The 22,793-nt window shown below is 34.9% G+C and overlaps 1 long non-coding RNA gene across 1 annotated transcript in view; it reads left to right on the top strand.

The window, feature by feature from the left end:
• LOC145292351 (uncharacterized) overlaps nt 1–21,348 on the top strand; it is a 245,932-nt gene extending 224,584 nt beyond the window's left edge. The window contains exon 4 of the long non-coding RNA XR_013869581.1: nt 18,289–21,348. This is a non-coding gene — a long non-coding RNA (uncharacterized LOC145292351). The remainder of the gene's footprint in view (nt 1–18,288) is intronic.
• The last annotated feature ends 1,445 nt before the right edge of the window (nt 21,349–22,793 follow it).

The raw sequence follows: 22,793 nt of genomic DNA on the forward strand, positions 1-22,793 counted from the left end.
TGCTTATCTCGGCATTGTTTCCAGTTGTCCTGGTCTTCTCCTTGCCACTGGACCCAAACAGTGTTGATTCAGGAGAGGTGTGGTTAGGGATTGCGCGACCCTTGCCTCACAATTACACGCGCAGCTGCCCCTAAGGGGTATCCTTTGTCTTTCAAGACTGAACAGAAGCATCGAATGGAATTAGTGTTGTATTTTCACATAAATGACCTGTAAAAAAAAGAGTTGATATGCCGTAAAACAAACAACCAACCCAAACTCCTTATTAACTCATCCAAAAATCAAGGAACTATTCCTCAACTCAAAAAAAAAAAAAAAAATTATTTGCTCTCAAACATCCAACATTTAAAATACACTTGTCGAGTATGTTAAACGTTTTACAACAGCGTTAACATCTGTCAATACACGTGACTTATTTTTAACTTGCTCCTCGTTACAAGACCATTCCTTAAGCGCCATGACACTGTTCTTTGGGAAGAAAACAAGAAAGATCCATTTTTGAGATACGTCCATTATATCTGAATGCTTAGCAGTGAAAATTATATTTCAATCGCAAGCGTGACACAATACCTGACAGACAAAGCCTAGTATATGGATGCTTGGACGCATCTTAAGTAAATACCTGCTACTACGTCAAACTTAAATGAGACAAACCAATGAAACTTCTATTTCAAAGTTAAGTGTGACAGACTAATAAAAATTAGTTTTTATATATGGTAGAGGACAGCATCGGGAATTATATACCGTTTGGGGCGATAGAATGATCCAATCGTTTTTCAGTGACATTAGAAACAGTTTTGATGTAAGTCTTCAATTTCTAGGTCGGGGGTAAAAGTCAGTCTCAGAAGTTTGTCAAAGCAAATCAGGGTGCTTCATCAAGAGCCATTCATTTACACTGGGGCCAAGTAGGAATCAGATCATTGGTGGTGAAAAGACAGAAACTTTATTTTGGATGTATTAAAATTAACCAGACACCTTTTATCCCATTGCAGCAAGTGCTCAAGGTTGATGATGTTTATATTAGAACTAGCCTGGATGCTCGGTGTTCCCATGTTTTTGGAGGTGTGTGTTGAGCAAAACAAAAAAGAAGAAAAAAATTGGTAGTAGGCAGGCAGGCTCAAATCTGTACAGCAAAGGAGGAAAAGAATGTGAAAAAAAAGTGACGCCTTTGCTGTTGCATCCATCGCCAAACCAGAAGTGAAGGTTTAAATTAAGGCTAGTCAATCGAAAAGAGGGGATGAATTTCGAAAATATCAGCAAAAAAGAAACCCCTCCCTGTAGAAAGTGTCCAGTTTAGGGCAAAGGAATTGATGTTTTGTGCCAATTTTTCAATATTTGTCATCCGAAGGGTCGAGCTTCAAAACGATATCAGTCTCGTGAAAATCCGTCGCCTCTGTCGAAAGTTTTGGGCATACATACATACATACATACATGATGACAGTAAACTCGTTCTCGAGTATTGCCATTACTTAATACATTTCTGGCTCAAATGGGGCAAAAATGAGCGCCACTAGCAGCACGTGCCGGACGGTCACTTCTATGAACCTTCTACAGTTCTGCATATCTGCTGATGACCGGGTCCAGGCTGTGGTGCCCTGAACACCTGCCAGACCAGACCTTGGATGTTCCAGAGCCTTTATTTCCATTGATGCCCATCAGTCCTCATTGAATGTCCGTTTGCCATTTTAGGCTACAGCCAGCCTTTTTGTTATCGAGATACACACTGATAGTAAAATGTGTATTCCATTGCATATCAAGTAATGGCTGTGATTGAAGCTTTTTATAGTGAGGAAAGACTTTGCACCGAGACAATCCCACTCTCTGAACAACTGCCACATTGAACCAAAAAGAAGAGCAAGTCAACATCATTGGATGCAGCAGTTGGCGCAGGTTTTATATCAGAGTTTTCCTTCTCTAAAGAGGTTGCCTTCACCATGTCTTACAGAGCCCTCTCCACCCATCATGCCATTTGATCCATGACTGGGAATTACATACATACATACATACATTTAAACAGACAGGTGAGATTTATATTATAGATTAAACAATAACAAAAATAATTAAGAAAAGAAGAACTGAAAACAATGGATACTACGCATTCGTGAAAGATTTTTCCCGGCAAAAAACCCTCCAAAACACTTGATCCATAGCAGTGTAGAGATTTTTCGCCTTATTTATCTCCATCCCACTGCACAAAGGTGTGACACAAGATCGGGAAAGTGGGATTTGTAAAGTCAGCATCTTAAAAATGTGCACTCTACCCCCCCCCAAAAAAAAATACCTGGGTAGTCCCATTGGCATTCCCCATTAAGGGCGCCTTAGGCGATTAGCAATAGAAAAAAAAAAACTTTTTAAAGGGCAAGAAAGAAAACGTCTGGGAAGGTAAACCTAGAACTGCAGAGGACTATATCTCAGACAACAGAAAGTTACCTCAGACTCTGGTAGCTTTGGGGCCAGGGGAAAACTTTCAGCCTTCATGCAACATTTTCTTTGGAAACTGTGAAAATAGGATTCTGTGTCCAGGACGTTTATACGATAAAATAAAGTAAACCGTTAATAATATCGTGTGCATGTTCAGTAATATTATGTGTGAAAAGGCACATAGCCCATGACAAGGCAGTTCCTCCTAAGAAAGTATCCCGAACTCACCGGTTTGCCTAGATACTCTAGTAGCTAATGCTGGTTATGTATACACTTTTATGTCCTGAAATCAACTAATTAAAGGTCATTGTTTGATTGATAACACATCTGCCACTGACAGCAGAAATTAGCGAAATAGCCACAGCCCTTTTTAGCAAACTATGATCACAGCATTATATCCCTGAAACCGACGAGCTTAATTAGTCATGTGACCACTTAAAATGTCCGGAATTGCCACATTATGGAGGGGGAGGGGTAAGTAATACATTATGATATCCTAAAATCAATGGTTTTCGAGATATTTGCAATAAACTAATTTCGACACATTGTGAACCCATGTTTTCTGTAATTTACATGGATGTACTATACATTAATTAATCCCGCTATTGCCCTGACAGATTTCTAGACGAGTTGTATTCAATCTTGAGGGATCTTACACATTTTATTCGACATATGTTCATTTCAGCCGTTTGTAGGTGCATGCCTTTGTTCTTAAATAATTTAACAATTAATCGTTCTGACCGTTGGCACTGTCCGCCACAGCATAACACAGATACAATGCTATGATCATAGCCAAAGGGCCGCAACGTAATAGTTTCTTCCGTGGAAAGCAATCAATTATTAAGTCGTCTGATAAGGACTTCTGGTTTTAACTGACTATTTGTCCAAAACATTAGCATGTCCAATGTTGTTACCATGTAAATGTGTTTGTAATAATAAAAATATATCTTGTCATCGTTTTATGAATCTATTAGTCATCTTGGTTCAGTTTTCATTTCTACCGATTCTCTGAATTGATTTGGAGTAAGAAAAGCTATTAAATCTGCACAAAAGTTTTTTTTTCTGATTTAAAACTTCATCTTGAAAATGAAAAACTGTGTTATTTTAAAAATATTTATTTATAACAATATATAACAATACATTTTGCTTCCTATAACTTGATTCCATCTGTCAACGCTCTTCTAAATGCCATCTAAATGGTTTTGTAATCCTCGGAATAAGTGATAATCCGAGGGGGTAGGTCAGAAGAATATGCGGCATGGGGCAAGATTTCTTAACCAAATTCTTCTAGGAGGTCAGTAGTGCTGTGTGAGGAGGAGCATTATCATGATGGAAGATGACTTCATTTTTATTTACTAAAGAAGGTCGTTTTTGGGTCAACATGGGGCGAATATTGCAGAAAGATATGAATGATGCTTTCATAGTCTCAAAGAAAATGTTATAAATTAATCATGTCTATATGTTTAATAACAAATATGCATAAAATAAATTACAATGGTTTAAAATACCCCTTCTACAAATCAGCAAAAGATTTTGAATCAACCTAATACATTATCACTCTTTAAGTAATTATGGTCCGATCTTGATTATTATTGATTGGCAAGTCTTATGTAAACAAGTTCTTGTTGAACTGTCTTCTTAAATAATCAAATTCTACCCAATGTACACCATTTACAATTACTACACTACCACCTTATATTCATTGACCCTTATCCTCGAGTAACCTTCGAGCCTTGATAAGTGGTGACGCCTTTGTAAAAAAGAAGAAACAATTGATTTTCTGAAACAGTACAATTACTTGGTGATTTTAAGAGAGCCATAATTTTTTTTTCTTTGTTCTCTTTTTATTTCTATTTTTCTTTATGGAAATCGTTCCAGACAAGGCATGAAGCCTTTTGATGTAAGGAGCTAAAAAAGATTTTCTCAAATCTCAATACCCCTTATGTCAAATATCGAGTCTGTAGACTGAAAATTGACAGAGTAGTTTGGTAAGGAAATGTACACACACACGGACAATTTCACTTTATATATATATATATATATATATATATATATATGTGTGTATCACTACTTATCAAGGACAGAGGCCACTCAAGGATAAGGGTTAAAGAGTGTACAGTAGTCAATTGGCTAATATAATAATCGTTAGAAATGGAAATTCAGTAAATCTGTTAACTAAAATGGAACGGCTAATCAAGAACTTGTTTATGTCGGACTTGAAGACAACCAGATTGTAGTCAGCTAGAAAGCAGGAAAATGGAAGACAGTTACACAGGCATGCAGTTCTAAGAAAGAAGCTTTGTTTATGGAATCTATGTTTACGTTTAGGCACAGATAAACAGTGGGGGAATTATTGATAGTGTTTACAGCTAGATGAGTGTTTCTTGTAAAGTTTGGTGAGGGGGGACCATAGATTGAAGCTCAGTCGAGCACTTGCCATGAAAATAACGATAAAGCAGAGACAAACTCGCAATGTCTCTTCTGTGAGAAAAGGTTGCAGAGAAGAGAAAAGATATCTCTTACGAGGCTACAAAGTTTATTTTGAACTCTATCAAGGCAGGATAATTCCTTTCTAGCAGCTCCTGCCCAAATGTGGCAACAGTACTCCATCCTTAGACGTACCTGGCTCTTATATATAGAGAGAATTACATCAGCAGTGAGATATGTACTGGATCGATAGAAGGGTCCCACCATTTTTCCAGTGGCCTTGGCAACGGATTTGATGTACGTGTTCCATTTCAGATCAGAAGTAAAGGTCAAGCCCAGAAGCTTGCCAAAACATGAGGCCTCCCCAAGAAAAGAGCCATTCAATTTCAATTGATGCTAGATGGGGATCAGAGCGTTGCTGATGTAAATATAAAATCTTTGTTTTAGATACATTAAAAGTAACCAGCCACTTCTTTCTCCATTGTACCACGTGCTCAAGATCAAAGGAGAGAGAATCAGAGAGAACTTGATCATTTACGGTCTTAGATGTGCTACCGTAGATGGTAGTGTAATCAGCATAAATGTCTATGAATGATGTAAGGATGTGATTTGGAAGATCATTAATGTAGATCAGGAAGAGAGTTGGGCCCAGGATGGACCCCTGAGGGACTCCAGCATTAATACTGTGAGCTTCTGATTTCTACCCATCAACTACTACTCTTATGAACTTATCAGAGAGAAATTTGACAAAAGTAAGAACTAAAGACAACATAAGAGAAGCAAGAGTTACGAGGCTACATCCACTTTACAGTTAAGTTACATCCACTTTATATTTATGGAGCTGATGCGCATCTTCTTTGAAACATGGATTGAATTTGGTTGTTTCATGCCATATCAACCCTTTTCGGGTTATTTAATACCGAATCCAGTTATTTTGGAAATGAGAAGAAGGAAAGGGGGGAATGGTGGGTTGTTGTTTTTGTGTTTGGGTTTGCAGAACGTAATTAAGTTTTGCAAAAGGGAGTAGAAAAAAAAAGGCAACAATGTTAGGTGTATTTCGTCTCAGGAAGCCAATATCTTCAGACAGCCTGATCTGGTAGCACCAGAAAAAATGGATTGAAGCATGTGTCAAGAAAGATGGGAAAGTGCATCAGAAGATATTGAAACCAGAGTTCTCTCACTCTGACAAAATATCACACAAGATTTTCATATATTCTTGTAGGGATTTCATGGTCAAAAATGAAAACAAAATTTCGATATCTGTTTAATGTTTCGGACGGACATTACTTGTTCTTTTCTTGTACACCTTACTCTAAATGACACTGCTGGAGCAATATAATTTTTCACGCAGTGCAAAACATGTGCTTCCTTTAAGCTTTGAAAGTAAATAACATTTATGTTAATAAGCTAAATCTCATTGTCATTCCATTGTTTCTTAATCAACACGTCTTGCATTTTGTTGCTGCCATCCATCTGTCTCAAGACATAATGGAGTTCTGTGCCTCAAATTAGTCCCTTGGCAAATTGCAGTATCTGCTGTGACGATACAAACCTATTCTGGATAGAAAGGTTCTGTCTGGTTGTTAGAACTCTATTGCAGCCTTCTACTCGTCTCTCCTCTTCTCACACCATGGCATGTCTTTACAGTTTTTCTTTAGCGGTTGCTATCTTCAGTCAAGTACTCCCAGTCTGCCCTCATCTCTCGCTGGAAGACATCCTTGTAGCATATACATACAATATTAGATATTATTAAGGCCTTTCATAACTAAAAAGTATGTCTGATTTGCATTGTTGTTGACATCAATCCGTCTCAAAAGACAAAAGAGTTCTGCAGCATATTTTGTGACTGTACAAGCCTATCCTGGGTCGATAGGCTCTGTTGTACATACCATATGTTGAAACCTTTTTTTCTCTCTCCTTGTACTGCCGGTTTTTCTTGTCTTCACTCTTCTTGGTGCATGCTTCTAAATCTCTTCTTCAGCAGCTATACTTGTTAATATTTCTCTCTCTCTCTCTCTGTATATATATATATATATATATATATATATATATATATACGTATATATATGTATATATATGTATATATATATATATATATATATATATATATATATATATATATATAGTCATCCACATACAGCACTCTTTCGCTGTTTCACAGCTCATCAGTGCAACTAGACAGGCAACTGCCTCAAGCCAAGATCGAAATCCGACAGCCCAAATGGCAGTCAAGGCTTCTCAGCATAACGTTATGCGGTTGATGCTGTGTGGGTAATGAATTAACGATGTTTTGACATCGTCCAAATGCCTACGCTTGATTTGTTTACACAAAGAGTGTCGCTTTAATATGCTAATGGCAGTTTGTATACCACTGGCCAATATGCTCAACCTAAGATAGAGAGCATAATCGTCATCCAAATACGGTACTGTTTCGCTGTTTCACAGCTCATCAGTGCGACTAGACAAGCAACTGGCTCAAGCCAGGATCGAAACCCGACCGCCGAAATGACAGTCAAGTCTTCTCACCATTATGCTATATGGCTGATGCTTTGTGGGTAATGAATTAACGATGTTTTGACATCGTCCAAATGCCATTATTTGTATGTGTGTGCCAAAGTCTCTTTCAAACCATTCTATCAACTCTTGGTTTACAGACATGAAATTTGATATATAAGATATTTGGACCTGTGGAACAAATTTAATTTGGTTTTTACCCGGTAATATAGCTGCTAAGGGGTCAAAATTTAAAGATGTGACCTCAGCAGATGTAATTCGACTGAAAGTGCGCCTCTACGCATATTTTCTGTTAAAATCGGTTAATTTTTTTAAAAATTTCATATCTACCTCTCATTAACTCAGATGGTAACAGATAATGCTGGAGTGCTAAATGTTTTGGTTCCGATTCTAGCCTATAGAACCTAAGTCATATCTTTTTTTAATTTTTGAAATCACTGCTATATACTAGGTATAATATAATATAATAATCAATAGAGAATTGGCTCTTTAACAATAAACACAAAATCTGCATAAATTAATATATCATATTTAAGCATATTTTATGACCGGGCAATGCCAGTACAATAATAAAGACACACGTCTTTATTACCAACAAAATGACCCAATGAATAATACTTGTCCATGTGTATAGAGAATAATTCTATATTCTGTGCATATTTGCAGCGAAAGCATATTAAATCTGAATATGAAATATTCTAAGATTTCAAGGGATTAATTTGAAGGGAAAAATCATGTATTTTCGTGTTTGGAATTCAAACAAATTATTTGTGACATCAATCCCATTACTTTTCAGACATAACTTGTACATATCTAATAATGAATCACACTGAATTAATTTTCAGTATTTTGTGATTTGATCTCTTACAAATTTTAAAGGTTTTGACAGAGTTATCTCCCTTCAGAGTTTTATCCTTTTGAAAGAAATTAGTTTTCCGATTAGAGTTGTGTCTCTGGGTATCAAAGGCCCTTCATATCTCGTGATAATAGGAGACCTCATAAAAACTCTCATGAGACTGTTTGGTCAATAATTTAAACATTTCTTCTTTTACTTGCTGACCATCAGACAAAACAGACCGCCTAGGGAGACATCTTCCACAGACATAGACCTTTTGGGGATGCAGTAAGATTTTGCCTTCGTGCTTAGCACATATTTCTTACCCCTCTTAGTAATATTAGATACATTTTATCTGCATTGGGACTGATGTATTCAATTATACTAGAGGGGCCTGTGGAAATTCCACAGGGGACTCTTTTATATGTAATATATTAATGTTGGCATTCTGTGAATGTTCAGCGTAAATGGAGATGCCTTGATATTATTGCAGCTCTTTTGTCAAAACTGAAAAAGTATTTACACATGTAAGCTAGCAAGGACGCCCAGCATAGCCCGGCTATAAAATACACTTAAATATAATATTTAAATTTATGCAGATTTTGTATATATTATTATCGAGTCAATTTTCTATCGATTCTTATATATTATAAAGTTGTGATTTCAAAAATAAAAAAAATATATCCATATGACTTTGGTGAATCAAAACCGAAACCAACGCTTATGAAGAATATATATATATATATATATATATATATATATATATATATATATATATATATATATACGCACACAGTGCCGACAAAAAGAAAGTCTGTACTTGTAATTTTTTCAAAAACTGCAAATTTAAGCTAAATTTAATGTAACTGTTTAAGCAACTTATACCTCATTTGATTCGCCTTTTATTCCTCTATAATTTTACGTGTTCATATTTGACTTTTAATTGAAATATTCTAGTGTTCACGTCAATTTAAAAAAATAACTTCAAATTGAGGAGGCAAAAAGAAAGTCTGCAGCAACAAATTCGCTTAAAACTAGCTTAAATTATCGCCCATAAATCAGTTTAAAATATCCATCAACAGGCAACAAAGCTTCTCTAATCGTAATTATTGTTGTTCCAGGTTATACAACGTAACATTTAGTACATATGCCACGACTTTCTCTTAGTCATCGTCAGGAACTCATTAATCTCCACCTTTCTGGTGTATCCAATCGAGAAATAAGCCGCAGATTGAAATGTGATGAGGACACAGTACGAAAGACCGTGCAAAAGCACCAAAACACCGGTAGTGTTCGTGATGCCCATAAATCTGGTCGTAATAGAGTTGCTTCTAACAGGGAATACAATGCTATCAAGATCGGCAGCCTAAGAAAAAGATTTGCAACGGCTTCCCAAATCTAACAACAGTGCAATCTTGTTAAAAAGTTCTTTTTTTCTACTGTCAAGAAGAGATTAAAGGAATTTAATTTGCGAGGATATGTTGCAAGACGCAAGCCAATGATTTCTGTAAAGAACAGAAAGTGCTATCTGGACTTCATTAGATGCAATGAAGATCATGACTCTTCGTATTGGTCAAACATGCTTTTCAGCGACGAAAGCAAGTTCAATGGTCTAGGCAGTGATGGTAGGCAGTACGTCCGTTGGAGGAAAGACGAAGAATTTAATCCTAGGTGCTCAGTTTCAACGCTGCAATGTGGTGGAAGTTCAGTTTTGATGTGGGGCATTATTAGTACCAATGGTCCAGGGCTTATAGTTCGAATTTATTCGACCAAGTACATTAATATGTTGACTGGGCATTTTCTACCCTACTTTGGTCGGAGTTTGGATGATAATCCCATCTTCATGCAGGATAATGCCCCATTTACACAGCTGGCAATGTCATGAGGTTCCTGGAAGAGCATGGCATTTCGTGTTTGGATTGGCCTGCACAATCTCCAAACCTCAGTCCTATCGAAAACGTATGGCATTACATCCAGCAAGAGCTACACAATGATAAAATTTCAAATTTGGAAGAACTTTGGACAAAAATTAAAGAAAAGTAGGATGCCCTTTCCCCGCTGTATTGCTGCAGTCTTATTCGAGGAATTCCAAAAAGATTGCAGTCTGTCAAATTGCAGAAGGGCTATACTACTTAATATTAACTAGTTCTTTGTGTCTGTGTTGTATTTGTGTTGCATTAATGTCCTAAAGTTACATTTAAATAACGATTGTCCATTGTGCGGACTTCCTTTTTGCTTCCTGAATTTGAAGGTATTTTTTTAAATTGACGTGAACACTAGAATATTTAAATTAAAAGTCAAATAAAACCACTTAAAATTATAGAAGAATAAAAGGCCAATCAAATGAGGTATAGTTTGTTTAAACAGTTACGTTAAATTTAGCTTAAATTTGCAGTTTTTAAAAAAAATTACAAGTGCGGACTTTCTTTTTGCCTATATATATATATATATATATATATATATATATATATATATATATATATATATATATATATATACAACTTGAGTTCCTTCAGCTATAATCGAAACCGATTACAAAACTTATGAAGAATTCTTAGTAAACCTATTTATAAAAAAAAAAAAATAAATGACTTGAGTGGCATCAGCTGTAATCGAAACCGAAATCAAAACTTATGAAGAATTCTTTGTAAAACTATTAATTACAAGAAATGGAAGGTCATAACAATTAAACGACAGTCACTCGGAAGAAAAAAAGATGTAAGGGTGACACACAAAATAGCACACACTATCGTATTAATACAGGTTGTCCAAAAAGTGACTGAAGATTTTTGAACTCAAATAGATTCTTTATTTTTGAGGATATCTTTCTGTAATTTTAATACAATCTGACTAACGCATTGCGAAATTGAATAAAATATTTAGAATTCAAACATTCTTTATTTATGAAAAATGATGTCTTTTAAATGTTGTCCATTTTCAGCCTCGCATATTTGTGCTCTTTCAAAAACATGACACATTGCAGAATCTCTAGATTGCGATTAAACTCTTTTGTTTCATTCCTGATGTTTTCCTTCGATTCTTGTAAGGTTTGCGGTTTGACGTTTCGAGGTCTGCCTGCTCGCAGAATGAAATAAGGTAGTTAAATCGCAATCCAGAGATTCTGCAATATGTCATGAATAATGTTTTGGAAAGAGCACAAATATGCGAAGCTGAAAATGGGCAACATTTAAAAGACATTATTTTTCATAAATACAGATTGTTTGAATTTTGCTTTTTGTTAAATAAAATTTTACAATGTCTTAGTCAGATTGTGTTAAAATTGCGGAGAGATATCCTCAAAAGTAAAGAATCTATTTAAGTTCAAACTCCTTCAGTCACTTTTTGGACACTTTCCTTGTATATAGATATTTAATCTATGTTTTCTGGTTCGGTTATGTGCTTTTATAGTTTATTAAAGTAAACTAGTAAAAAGTAGTTGAGATACCCGTTTATACAAGGTTTGTCAAGTTTTATAGCTAAGATTAGAAGTGTAATTTCTATTATTTGGCTAATTCAGCTAAATAGAAATAATGAACTTTTCTGAAACATACTTCTATCCATTTTTCAAAGAATTCTTTGGAGATGCCTCTCTGTTCTAGAAGCAGAAAATGGACCTTGTTTTTGTTTTTTTTTTTGTTTTTTTAACAGCATCGTAACTCTCGCTTCCCTTATATTTTTATTTAGTTCTTTTGTCAAAAACCTTTTCTCATGGAATCGTGAGGGGCGTTTCTTAAAAACGGGGGGAGAATTGCTGTTTTCTGCGCCAGAAAAATATCCACCTGACATTTATTATAGTGTAGGTTTTGACTTTGAAGTAATAGATTATGCTTTTTTTAGCCCTTTGCATCAAGTGGCTTCATATTTTGTTTTAGACGATTTCCATAAAGAAAAACAGAAAGAGAAAAAAGACCAAAAACAAAACCATGGCTCTCTCTTTACAGTCAGCACCCTTCAATGCACAACCTCTTGATGACCCTTTTAAGATTGTTGTAAAAAAAATGTCATACATCAATAAAATATATTTTATTTCATTGTTTCGTTGTTATCATTTGTTTTTCAGTGCTGAACGACTTGAAAAACAGGAACTTTAAACAATGCATAGGAAAACCTGGAGTGAACGGAGAAAGAATTTCCTCACGCGCTTTTGCACAAAAAAGGACAACGGAATAAAAGCAAGACTTACCTGAGGAGATGAATTTTAGTCTTCTTTAGTAGAGTTGCAAAAAATATGCCCATTTCTCGCGTCTCTGAGAGTCTGGTCGTTTTTGAAGAGTTAAATTGCTTCTCTTTGGAGAAGATCATAAAGGGGAGCAGAAACCATTTATTTGTGGTGTCTGGGAGGAATAAACTCAATTAATGGTCCTGAACTATTTTAGTTCTTGTGTAGACGATATTCGTCTAAAAGAATTCCTATCACAATAAGAAGTTCTTGATTAAAATTTAAAAAAAAAAAAAAAGGATATGGTTCTCCAAACATGGTTGACCTCGAGGCAGTGCCTTTCAGGGAGATACTTAATTTAGCATTTTCCCCCTTGAAGGGTATCTGGAAAAAAAGGTCGGTGGGTTTAAAACTGTGCGTGCAGGAAGTTTCCTAGGAGTCCAATCAAAGGGCTGAAAACAAAACATGGCATTCAGTGCCTCAACCAATAAGGCTCGCTCTCCCGTGTACAACAAAATCATTGCAATTAGAAATTAACATAACATGCGGCCGCAGCCAAGATCGAACTTTTTACACAAGTTTGTAGTATAATTCAAATCTTGTCCATAACTGAATACTTGATGCTTTGGAAAACATAATTACGTACTTATTTGTCATTCCTAAATCAGTATCAACTCATTGGATTGGCCAAAATCAGCAGTAAATAACTGCCTTCTACTATCAAGTCGACAATCGTTTATCTTCTCGGTATACTGTATGCATTTTGTTCCAAACGCAGCTCTAACACACCTTCTTAATAATAAAATACTCCACAGAAAGTAAAAGTTGGAAAAAAGGTAAATATATAACAAATAAGTGTTTCCGTAGTCAATAAAATTCACTTTGAACCTACCTGCATAATGTTTTTGTGTTTAAAAAAAATTTTTTTTTATTACATTTTCACCCCAAACAAGGCAAATTGCCACTTTGGTGTAGGGGGCTACTATCAGGGGAAACAACTACTGGGGTACTATGTAGGGATTTGGGCAGCAAGGTGTCGGTTCACGTTACACTTGAACTTCTGCACGTCAGTACTGTTGGGGAAGCAGGGACCTGGAATGGAATTCCAGAGTCTTGCGGTTCTGGGGAAGAAACTATTGGAGTAAAAAGATCTTTTACATCTAGGGATCTCTACAGTGTGGGGGTGGGATCTAGTAGCCTGTCGGGTTTGTCGAGGGTGCTCGCGTTGTGGGGGCACAAGTGATTGCAGTTCGTCAGAGCATTCACCACTAAAATACTTGTAGAAAAGGCAGAGGGATGCAACATTTCGTCGATGGGACAGAGGCTGAAGCTTAGATGCCAGTTCAGGGCCTATCAGGTTTGCGACTCTCTTTTGAACCTTGTCAAGGAGCGAGAGACTAGTAGCAGATGCACCAGCCCAGATGTGGCAGCAATACTCCATACATGGGCGAATGGTGGCCTTATAGAGGTACAGGATACTTTCGGGTGTTAGTAGTTTTCTAGCACGGTAGAGAGAGCCTACCTTTCTTGCAGCGGCCCTGGCAATGCCTTCAATGTAATTGTTCCAACTCATGTTTCCTGTGAACGTTAGGCCAAGGAGTTTGAAAGATGGACTCTCAGATAAAGAGTCGTTGGCCATTGCTATGGGTGGTAGAAAGGGTTTCTTGTAATTATTGAATGAAACTAGTTTAGTCTTGGCAGCATTGAACGCGACCAACCACTTTTGTCCCCATTCCACTTCAGATTGGAGGTCTTCCTCTAGTGTTTTTGCCATTTCTTTAGAAATGTGTTCATTCGTCTTCCTGTCGTGTCTGCCATAGAGTGTAGTGTCATCAGCATATATACCCATCTCAGAGGCAATGTTGTCGGGGAGGTCATTTATGAATATCAAGAACAATAGAGGTCCAAGGATAGGACCCTGGGGCACTCCCGCATTTATATCATATTGTTTAGATGTGCGACCGTCGAGGACTACCTGGATTTTTCTCTTATCTAAGAAGGATTTAATTATGTTAAGTATTCTACCAGTGATACCGTATGATCTGATTTTACTGAGGAGACCCTCATGCCATACCCTGTCAAAAGCCTTAGATATATCTAGAGCTACCGCTCTGCCTTCCCCCGCTTTGTCCAGTGAATGGTATATACGTTCAGAGATCACAGTGAGGATGTCTGCTGTGGAACGGGCTTGTCTAAATCCATATTGTTTGTCAGTCAGTAGTTTAGCATCTGTAAGATGATGGACTAGAGCATGGTTAATTATGGTCTCAAATATTTTGGCAAAAAGTGGGAGGAGGCTAATGGGGCGATAATTTGATGGGTCTATCCTTTCGCCAGAATTCTTGAATACTGGTACAACAGAAGCAGTTTTCCAACAGCCTGGAAAGCAAGCTTCATTAAGACATTTGTTGTAGAGTTTGGAGAGAACTGGAGCTACTTCGGCTGAGCACTTTTTTAATAGCACAGCTGGGATAAGATCGGGTCCACATGCTTTTGAGGTGTCAAGGTTTTTTATGATAGCATGCACCTGAGCAGGGGTGGTTTTCAGATCGTCTAGTGTGGCGTCTGTCCGCATAGGAAAGTCAGGTAGGGGGTGGTTGGAAGGGTCCAGTGTGGAGTTTGAGGCAAACCGACTGGCAAGCATGTTAGCCTTGTCGGTTGCTGAGGAGACAACCTCGTGATTGTTTTAACTTATTTGAAAGCGTTTAATCATTTTTTTTAGAAAGTGTACACATAATAAGTCACAGAATATAAACTTAAATCAAATCGTGAACAGGAATAATGAATGCCACAAAAAAAAACCCCAAAAAAACAAATATAGCATCATTAAAGTCTTTATAATAACTCATAAATTGAAAATGAAATATTCGTAGCCGTAAAAGAAATAGTTTTTTTTTTTTTTTATTTTAGAGCCGTTTTTGATGGGTACTTTGTGCATACGTACATACACAAACCAAAGATGTGTGTACATTTTGAGAGTGTTCCGTTTTTTTTTTTACAAGGTGGTCACCACTTATCAGGACCCGGAAGCCACTCGGGGATAAGGGTTATTGCAAGTACAGTACGTTAGTGTGGATATTTAATAAAGTGTCTACTTAAGGGGGCGGTTCACCAGGAATTTGTTTACGTTGGACATGAAGACATCCAGGTTGTAGTCAGGTGGGAAGCAGGCAGATGGAACAGAGTGTTCCGTCCGAGCAAAGAAAGAGTTAGTAATGGGTATTAAAATGCCAATAATTCTCAAAGCTTTTGTTAGAGCTAACCATAGTAAATTTTAAGGATGTCACTACTTTATATTAATAGTTTTAAGCGATTATGAAGACTTCAAAGATGATATATATGTTTTTTAACCAGAATTTCATCATATTTTGAAGTCGATATAATTTTATACGTTTGTGCGCTTATCGAGTGTTCAAAGACGTTATATATATATATATATATATATATATATATATATATATATATATATATATATATATATATATATATAATTATGCATGAATGATAACATGCTGAAGTGTTAAAAAATAAGTTGCCAGTATTTATGAAACATTAGGATAATTTTAGGAGTACCCGTATTTAACTTTCTGTTTTTACATCACCTGATATTAATTTCTTAGATGAAAGTATGCAATAGTTGCATGCAGTATCCCCTCCTTATGTTAGTAACGTGCTTCTAAATAATCACTTGATTGTTGCAGTGTGCTTTAGTAAATGCATCAGTCCAAAATGTATAAATAAAAAAAAAATAAGTGAACATTATTCATCAAATCGCGGCATATATGTTTTGTGCAAATATCGTCCTCCGTTTGTAGGCGATCAGAATGAGAAAAGAAAGTGTTACCCTAACAAATTAGTTAATGCGTAAAATTAGATGTGTAATGGGAAGGAATAAACAAGCATTAATCATTAAACCGCGACATCGGTCAACAACATATTGTATCTAGTAGTTAATATATGTTAGTGAATGTTTTAGCTGAATATTAACTAAAAAGTACTTGCTCAGATCAATTTGATATTAAGTTGTAAAGGGGCACATTTCATAAAAGACATAAAAAGGGTTACACGTTGAATGTTGGATTTTTTTTTGTACCAATAACGGTGCATCCCCCTTGTTTACATTTATTATTTTTTATCTGGTTCTTGTAATTTCATATGATTTTCTGTATTTAGTATCCTTTATGATTTTTAGTTTCGTATATTTTTGGATTTATGCGAAACTCCCTTTAATTTGAGAAAAGGGAAATGCTAGATCCGTGATGACGTCACGAGCCCAGCGCGAGATTCTTTCTCTTTTGAAATTCGGCGGGCGTGGAGATTGGACATTTTGGTTCATTGCCTGGCGCTGAAGATGGAATTTTGACGAGCATCCTTCTAAGAAGAAAACCCCGGCAAGAAACCCGGGTTGTGACGAGACAGACTTCTGAAAATTAACTACGTGACTATGGTTTTGCACGTATTTTAGAAAGAGTGAAATTGTTTTAAAGAAAATACCTTTTTACGTGACAAGGAATTTTGGAATCTCCTATCTGGACAAGCGACGAGGTCTTGCTTCTGAAATTCATCTGTGTGTGTCTACGGTTTGCACACAAGCATGGAGGGAGAGAAAATTCTAAAAGGACTTTAAATAAAAAAAAGAAAAAGCACGTGCCTGACTGGCTTTCAATTTGTGAGTACGCTCCTAAAATTAATTTCATATGCGAGTGTGATTAGGAGATACTATTTTGAATATTATTATTGTATTCGTTAATGGATAAACACATCTTTATAAGAACCAGTTTGTTGTTTTTTTCATAATATGTTACCTTGGCATTTCATAAGTTTAATGCCCGCAAAGGGCAACATTTGCAACTTATTATTGTAAATAAAATGTCTTCTTCGTTTCAAATCAAGACCTTTATATTCTTTACCTGCTCCCCTTCTTTTGTTTCATGCTTTTTTCTTTTTTTTTTTCAGGTTAGTTACTTTAGCGTCTAGTTTATCTGGAAGCAAGATAAAATTCCGACAGGACTCTGTCTGGAATAAAGCTGGAATTCCTGAGAAAGGAAATTCATAAAAATTAGTCAGATGTAACGTCAAACATATGATAGCGACAGTGGCGAGTGCCAATTGCTGAGAGTTGATTGTGATATCAATGAGACAAGAGAGGGGTTTTGTAAGATGAGTTAACACAACGTAAAATCAATTAAATCTTTCTCTCTCTTTCTATCTATTTCCCCAATCACTTTTGACCTTCTAGCTTACTGAACGATGATGGCGAATAAATCATTAATCTTCAGAAGACAAACTACGTATTCTTATTTTAATACTCATTTTTATAAGTAAACAAAAATCTATAACAAGCTATAGCTACCCAGCGTTTCCCGGGATGCAATGAAGGCTTTGCAGTTTTCAATTTTTAATTATGTGCACATTTTTTTAAAAAATATACAGAAAAATGAACATTTTAATTATAAGGGAGACAACTCTTTTTTTTAATAATTTTTGAATTAAAATACGAGGTAACCCTTTTGTTAATTTTGATTTTATGGTCATAATTAAAAATGTTTCCACGCTATCATTTGTCCAAGGGAAACTCATAATTAAAATACATTATTAAGGTGCCAATATCATGGTACATAATAACAAATAAAAATTGGATAGTCAGAACCAAAGTTTAATATGTCAACTTAAATGCTATATTCAACTTTTTAAATTCCAAAAGATAACTTTACATGTTACATTGTCTTTGGATGAGGATTACATACTCTTTCAGTCAGTATTATTCTAGAGCAGGGGTCTCCAAACTACGGCCCATGGGACAAATCCGGCATGTGAAAGTCTTTAATCAGGCCCGTGGAGCTTTTATGGAAAACGTTAAAATATTCAGAAAAAATGTGAAAAACGAAAATCCGTGAAAATAGTGTAATTGTTTTTTTTTTTTTGTTTTTTTCAGACAATGATCAAAGAACAAGGTTTTGGAGAAGAGCTTTCACTAAAATTCATTACTAACCAGCAAAGTTTTACCACTGTTGACCAAGGCAAGAGTCATGTTACATAGTGTGATAATATATGGAAATGAAATCAGGCCAGTGAGAGATAAGGATATGCTTTGCATACAGAGGCACATTATGAGGATGGTACGATGCATTAGCAATGTAAATCCTAAGTACAGTCTAAGATATGTGACCTCACAGGAAAATAAAATCTGGAAATATAAGATTATATATGCAAAACAACAAACTTTAATGACACGGCCATGTTTGAACTAATGAACGAGAATTCTTGAGTTAGAAGATGTAAAACAGTTGAAGTATCATGGTCAGTTGGTAACAATAAATCAAGGAAAACATGGGAAGAAATGATCCAGGTTTTTTATTTGATCTTCCGTTCATTCTTATGAACAGAAGATCAAATAAAAAACCTGGATCAGATTCAAAGTCAATATCTAAAAATCGTCCAACACGTACCAGCATGTAAAAACAGACGTTAAAACAATGATGATCATCATGATGGTGGTGGCGGTGACGGTGATGATGATGCAGATGCAGATGCAAATGTTGATTGATTCAAATGGAAGAAATTCAGATAAATTGTGTCAAATCATATGTGTCAAGTAAATCAGGATGACATAATCGATTAACAAATTTTATTGTCATTCTTTCATTTGTTTATGGATTGCTCCAAAATATATTATTTTTATTTTACTTTTGTTTACAATACACTAGGTATATTGCCGCTGATGCATAAAGGTCTTAGGGAAAGATTTTTAGGGGGTAACTTGAGTGGGGAGTGAGGCAACATTTTTTCATGTTGGTACTGTCAGGGATATATGATTTAATCCAGTTGATACACCTGTGCTCATTAGATCACTAAAGTCAAGCAACGTTGCGCTTGGTCAATACTAAAATGGGTGACCATTGGTAATACCAGGTGCTGTATGTGTGTTTGAAGTCTGGAAAGGGATTGGCACCATCAGGCTATTCATGTCCAAGATACGCTGCTTGAAATAATGCAGCGCGCCTACAACTCTAGAGGATTCAAGAAACCATCATCATTATCATCATCTTCATCACCATCACCACAATCCACTGTCGGGAAAACAGGGAGGGAGCAAATTCCAAAGGCAAATGGTCTTGGAAAAAATCTATTAGAGTAGACAATCTTCTAGAATTGTTTACAGAGATGGGTAGAATTTTGCTGCTGAGTTATTTGGATGTATTTATCTTGAAACGATACAAGTGGAGTAAGTTCGTGTGATCACATTTCATGGAAGTATTTTTTTTTTTTTTTTTTGCTATGGAATCACCACTTATCAAAGCCCAAAGGCCACTCAAAGATAAGTGTTAGTGAAACAACACCATGATGATTGGTAATGATTGGGCAGAATTTGATTATTTAAGAGGACGGCTCAACAAAAACTTTCTTACATTGGACTTTAAACAACCATGTTATAGTCAACCGGGAAGCAGCCCTGTAGTATTGAATTCCACAGATGGTTAGTTCAGGTGAAGAAAATTTGCTCATGGAATTTTCATTTAGCTTTAGCCATGAATTAAGAGTAAAGTAAATTGTTGAGTATAGTTGACGCTAGGCAAGTGTTTGTTGTAAATGTTTTAGAAGCGGGAGGTATCATAGATTGAATTTCAGTCGAGCACTTGCCACAAAACTTCGAAGCCAGTTTTGCACTCTGTACAGATAGGACAGGATGCTTTAAGAAGCTTATCTCCAGATGTGGTAACAGTACTCCATCTCAGGACATATTCAACTCTTATACCTGTAAAGGATTGCATCTGGAGTGAGGTACTTACTGTAGTGGTAAAATGAGCAAGACATTTTTCCAGTGACATTGGCAACAGATTTGATGTAAGTCTTACATTTCAGGTCAGGAGTGCAGATCAGTCCCAGAAGCTTGTCAAAGTACAGTGCTTTCTTAGAAAGAAAGCCATTCATTACAATTGAGGCCAAGTGTGTATCAGAGTGTTGGTGGTTAAAAGATAGAAGCTTGGTTTGAGATGCATTAAAAGTAACCAACGACGTTTCTCATTGCAATAAACACCCAAGGTCAGAAGAAAGAGAATCAGAAAGATCTTGGTCATTGTCTTTGAAATATTGTTAACGACAATAGCGTCGTCTGCATAAATATCAATGAATGATCTTAGAATGTGATTTAGGAGATTATTTATGAAGATCAGTAAAAGAATGTGACACATGCATGCAACACTGCAGAGATGTGACAGAGTGTGTGGCTTGGCAGATAGTGTGCAACTATTTGTTTTCAAGTGGGCTTATGATGGTAGTCATTAAACCTATTTTATCTGAGGTAATCAAAAGCAGTTCATGTAACGCTTGATATCGAATCCTAGTTGAATATTTTTTAGTTTCTTTTTTCACAGAAGTTTTAAATCCGCTTTTCTACATAACTTTCTGATTGTATTTTTGGTATGCATCAGAGAGTACAACAGGCTTACGGAGTTGAAAGTTACAAGAAGTACTGGTGATAAAGACCTTAATGTACTTGTTATGAGAGGATATTTTCCTTATAAAAAGTGTTGTGATATTCCATTTTCCTTATAAAAATGAATCGAATGTTAAAATGTTTTATTTAGAACGTTTTCTGAACAATCTTGAATGGAACATTAAAATGTTCTATTCTGATCGTTTTTTGAAACAATCTAGACTAATTCGAGAAAATTCCATGCAGAAACGCTACGCTGGAAGTTGCGTGAGTTTGTAAACAGAGTTGATAATGTGAAATGGCTAGTCATTGTTAAGAACTCTGGCAATGTTTCTGGGATGAAAATCCATCTAAAAGAAATTCCTTAAAGGCCAACCACCGCATCATTTGAAGAAACTGGAATTTCAGTAAATACAACGATTTCTGTATATTTTCTCATGGACGAGAGAACTATATTTTAACATTTTTAATATTAGATTCACCCATGCATAAAACACTTGAAGTTAGTAGTTATTGTTTCCCTTTCACCATCAACACTCTATAATCGCTTTCTAAGCTAGTAGCAGTAGTACTAATAAAGTGTATTGACTTGTAAATATTATTTGTATGTTTTGTCTGAAAATAAATAATTCTTTATTTTAACTTTGAGTTTTATTAGTTTTTTCTTTTAATTTGTTGCACGTTCATATTCCTAGACAGAAACATAACAGTACTAACAGTATTGTATTTGGAACAACACTCTACACCTTGCAGATGATGGAGATCAAAAGTAAACTGTCAAAAGTTCAATGCTAGACATGATAAAAGGTTCCTGTCGCTCTAGTAGATGGTCTGCAACAAAAGAAGAGAACCGGTTTTCATCAAACAGAAATGGAATCAAGTCGTCTTTTCTAGGGCAACAATTTTATCGTTCCACCCTGTAGACCTTATAATCGCTTTCAAAGCTACTAGTAGTAGTAGTAGTAGTAGTAGTAGTAGTAGTAGTAGTAGTACACAGAAAGTGTATTGACTTGTAAATGTTATTTGTATGTAAATATTATTTGTATGTAAATGTTATTTGTATGTAAATATTATTTGTATGTAAATGTTATTTGTATGTAAATATTATTTGTATGTAAATGTTATTTGTATGTAAACATTATTTGTATGTAAATGTTATTTGTATGTAAATATTATTTGTATGTAAATGTTATTTGTATGTAAATATTATTTGTATGTAAATGTTATTTGTATGTAAATATTATTTGTATGTAAATGTTATTTGTATGTAAATTTTATTTGTATGTAAATATTATTTGTATGTTAATATTATTTGTATGTAAATATTATTTGTATGTAAATGTTATTTGTATGTAAATGTTATTTGTATGTAAATATTATTTGTATGTAAATATTATTTGTATGTAAATGTTATTTGTATGTAAATATTATTTGTATGTAAATGTTATTTGTATGTAAATATTATTTGTATGTAAATGTTATTTGTATGTAAATATTATTTGTATGTAAATGTTATTTGTATGTAAATGTTATTTGTATGTAAATGTTATTTGTATGTAAATATTATTTGTATGTAAATGTTATTTGTATGTAAATATTATTTGTATGTAAATGTTATTTGTATGTAAATATTATTTGTATGTAAATGTTATTTGTATGTAAATATTATTTGTATGTAAATGTTATTTGTATGTAAATATTATTTGTATGTAAATGTTATTTGTATGTAAATATTATTTGTATGTAAATGTTATTTGTATGTAAATATTATTTGTATGTAAATGTTATTTGTATGTAAATATTATTTGTATGTAAATGTTATTTGTATGTAAATATTATTTGTATGTAAATGTTATTTGTATGTAAATATTATTTGTATGTAAATGTTATTTGTATGTAAATTTTATTTGTATGTAAATATTATTTGTATGTAAATATTATTTGTATGTAAATATTATTTGTATGTAAATGTTATTTGTATGTAAATGTTATTTGTATATAAA

This window comes from Euprymna scolopes, chromosome 13 (assembly GCF_053919585.1).
Source record: "Euprymna scolopes isolate OS-2025 chromosome 13, ASM5391958v1, whole genome shotgun sequence".
Classification (NCBI taxonomy): domain Eukaryota; kingdom Metazoa; phylum Mollusca; class Cephalopoda; order Sepiida; family Sepiolidae; genus Euprymna; species Euprymna scolopes.